This window comes from Malurus melanocephalus, unplaced genomic scaffold, assembly GCF_030028575.1.
Source record: "Malurus melanocephalus ecotype Western Australia unplaced genomic scaffold, MMel_1.1 scaffold_33, whole genome shotgun sequence".
In the NCBI taxonomy this organism is placed as follows: Eukaryota; Metazoa; Chordata; class Aves; order Passeriformes; family Maluridae; genus Malurus; species Malurus melanocephalus.
The window spans coordinates 2,504,131-2,508,349 of record NW_026623265.1 but is presented as its reverse complement, the minus strand read 5'-3'; positions in this window follow the sequence as shown (position 1 = coordinate 2,508,349).

The following is a 4,219-nucleotide window of genomic DNA, read 5'->3' as shown; positions in this document are numbered from 1 at the left end:
ATGTCAGCTCTGGAKTTTATTGCTTGAAGTGGTAACAGAAGTGAGGAATTGTTGGCAGAAAATGCTTACTGCTTTGGGGTTTTTTGTTGYTTGTTTCCCCCWCCTTCATTTCAATAATCTCAGCTACTGAACAAATTATTATTTCCAAGTAGTTCTGTTGGGCTAGGGCTGGAATGTCTGAGTGCACTGCCRCTGTTTTTTTTAACTGAGGTTAAAAACACTACCACCAAAACTGAGGACACACTGTCCATAGTCTCCYTCTGTACACACCCCTCTTAGGAATTAGGCAAATTAACTGATGAGAAACCTCAAAGCAGAAAGTGCAATGTAAAATGGTRTGAGTTAAATTACTATGCAGCAGTTGATGTAATTTCACACACAAGTACTCTCTGCAAGGCATGTCTAGCTAGCAGAACGATTTTTTTTTACCAAGTTGCTCTTAATTACAAAGAAAATATTGCTAACAAATTATTACTATTGAGTTTCTGAAAGAGGCATTTTCAGTAACAAGTAGTAATTATAAAACGTAATTATACTCCATTTAAGTTACATGTAAATTAAATTGTATTTCACTTGCAACTCAAGTTACTCTTTCAATATTATTACTAAGTGGGAAGAATGAGTCAGACCTGAGAAGAGAATAGACTTTATGAAYAGACAATAAAATTCTGAATTCTATTTTAAAATTTCCATTTTAATAAATAATTAGTGTCACAAGTGCAACACAATTGAGAMGATAGAAAAGGTTTTGTAGTAAAACCCTTTAATTTTCCAAACACTGCTTGATATATTAGATAGGAATAAAATCTGGTCCATTTAGTAATTATTCATGTGTTATTTGGAGGGTCTTGCTTGAAAAGGGTAAGCAAGATTTGCTGATCTGAGTCCAGATACAGTGAACAGTGAATTAACTTCACARAAAACTCAGCCACAAAATAGCTTTTACATCAGCATCTGAAAACACACTGTATTTAATATGCGTACTGGAAAAATGCAATCTAAGAGAAATTAAGAGGGAGGGAAGCAATATACTTTGAGAGTTTTGGCCTCCTTCTCAATCACTCTAATGAAACAAGAAACAGCCAGTTTTCTGGAGTGAATCTAATGGGGATATTTCCAGTTAAAGGGTAGAACAAACATATCCCCTTCAGCCTGGTACTTYTTTTTATTCCCCCAGATGCCTTTTAAATTAGTAACTGAAAGAGCCTCCTTCCTCCTTTTGCCTACAGTTATCTATTGAACYGCCTGGCACATAAGTGTGTTTCCCATGTTTGCCTCCGTGAGGGGAGTGCTTGCCACAGACTTAATATTCAGTGTATTGCTGCTCTGAAACCAAGATTGGTCACTCCAGTGATGCGTTGTTGCCACTGTGATCCATGACAGTGCAGCAGCACCTCCTGCCAAACTGCTGCCTGGCCTGTAAAAACAGCTCCAAAGGCAATATATTGAAGTTGCACAAAGGATCTGATTGCTACCAGGCTCTTTGCATGCTAGGACTTTTTTTCTCAGCAAACTTAAAATCATAGACATATTAAGGTTGGAAAAGACCTCTAAGATGACCTAGTCCAATCATTAATTCTGCATTGCCAAGTCCASTGCTAAACCATGTCCATATCCTCACACCATTTGAACACTTCCAGGGAGGGTGAATCTACCACTTCCCTGGGAAGTCTGTTCCAATGCTTGTCCATTGCTTCAGTGTACTGGTATTTTGTAATATCCAATATAAACCTTCCCTGGTGGGTCTTGAGGCCATTTATTCTTGTCATATTTCTTGTTACCTGGCAGAAGAGACCACATCCCATCTCACCACCACCTCCTTTCAGGGAATTGTAGATTCCGTCTTGTAACTCAAAGCATCCACACTTTGATCAGCTTAGAGTCGCTGTTAAATAACAGCTCTCTGAGATCCTGGAAGACCCTGGCAAAGCTGCTCTGGGACAAAGGCAAGAGAAACTGAAAGAYGTAAAATAACCCAGCACAGAGAGAGATACACTTGTTACCAGCTGTAATTGTGATCTGGTGGAGTGCGCATTATTGATTTCAAACAACAAGCTCTACGTTGCCTGATGTAATAGTCTTGTCTTTGATTTTTTTTTTTTTTTTTTTTTTTTTTTTTTTTTTTTTTTTTTTTTTTTCCACTTTATTTTCTAAACAGTTTATTCACAGAGGATTTAGAATTTTATTATTAGACCATCAGTGTTTGGGTTTTTTTTTTTTTTTTTTTTTTTTTTTTTTTGACCAAAAACTTTCAGAAGTGGCCACAGCTGAGTTCTGGTACCCAGTTTACAGGGTGTGAGGAGCTCAAGCCAAAAGAACTGGTTTTAAGAAATTCACAGGAAAAAAAAAATTGTGACCAAGCTAGTTTTTTCAGTAATGTTTTGAAGCTGGTTTATTTACGCTAATCATAATTATACATTTCATAATTTAATCATAAATTATACATTTATATATTACCTTTCTCACACCTTTCTCACTTTTAGGAAAGAGAGATGTTGGTGTTTTTTTTTGGTCAAATTGAGTTTTGATTTTTCCTTGTTTAACTTCCTTTATTGGTGCTATATAGATATAGCACATATAACTATGGTACTGTGTAAGGSTACTCAATSTCCTTGAGTTTCTCTTTTGAATAACAGAAAAACACCCTGTTGTGTTACTAAGTGTACTTACTAAATTATGTACTATTTAATTTTTTTTAACTATTTTTAAGTACTTATTCAGATTTTTTTTCAAATTAATTAAAAATTAAGATACATAAACATGTATTCTCAATATGAAAAAAAAAAAAAAAAACAAAGTGAAATATGGACATGAATTAGAACATTCCAATGTGGAATTCCACAAAGCTCTTTCGTAACTCAAGTTTTTTTTCCTGGGTRGSTCAGTATGTACAGAACCAGACCTTGTTCAGTTGGCAAGACCTTGCTTCTAATCAATTAAAGAGAGCCAGTGTTTAGCTCTTCTCTTATTTGAGCCTTCTAGATCCTGTGTTCTCACATGAAAAACATTTTTCCTAATTGGAAGCAATCTGAGAGTTTGCTGGGATTAGCATTAGGACTGTGAGTCCCCAAGTTGAGTTGTTTTGGAACTAAGGTTCAGCACAGCTTCAGTCTTTGTATTAAACATGCAGTGAAGATTGGAGAGTCTTCTGTGCAAGATGTCTGTCTGGGGTGGATTTCTCTTCCCCCTTTTCTTAGGTGTTATTTTTTTGTAACTCTTAATTTATACCAAATGCCACACATAAACTTATTTGTCCAAAGGCAAGCTGAAGTTGGGAGTTGATTTTGTCTTGATTAGTTAAAGTCAAGAGGCAGACAGCTGGTGAAATCAGATGAACGTACTGGTTCTTTTGCTGTTGACAGACCACATTTTCTTTCACCAGGCTTTAGCACAGGAAGGGATATCTGTACAAGGGACAGAGCACAGATGAATGTGCTGAAATGTGCTATCTACTGGTACTATGCCATATAATAAGCCCAGCAGTCAATACTGACAACCGTCCCATCTATCTAGAGAGAAAGGAGGTCAAGAGAGATTGGGAGGTCTTTTTTTAGGAGTCCTTTATGTTTATATAATCAGTATAATCCTTCCCTAATTTTGTTTTAGTTGGTACACACAGGCTCACTGCTCATTTTTCAGTATCTCCACTTTATTTTTCTTGTTAAGACATTTACAGACAAAATTAATACACGTATGGTTTTGGTAATCCTACATGCTGTATTAAATGGAAGCAATGATGAGTGATCCACAGCTCGTTTGCGGGGCCACATAAACATACAATGCTCCAGAAATTTTCAGGCTTGGTTCTTCAGTCTAAAAAGCAAAAGCAATTGGAAGAGCTTCAACTTCTGTCTAGTCCACTGTGCAACTGAAACAGATGTTCAATTGCCCTCCACAGAAATGTTTTTGTAAGATAGACTGATCTTTAATGCCCCTTTCTCTCAGAGGGAATGCACTGACATCAGGCTGATGGAGAGGGTGTCTGCAGCAGTGCATTTCTGAACAACCATGTCTTCCTTCTTTGGGAGTCCAAAAACAAAGCCAGACCTCTTGAATTGCAGCCTCTAGGGTGATATTTTGTTCTTTCTGTACTACGTGACACATCTACTCGTTTTTCCTTTGTTCAATCCAATAATAATTGAGGAAAATGACAAAGTTCCTAAAAGCTGATGTTGTTACAATTGAATAAACTGAAATCCTTTTTTTTTTTTTTTTTTTT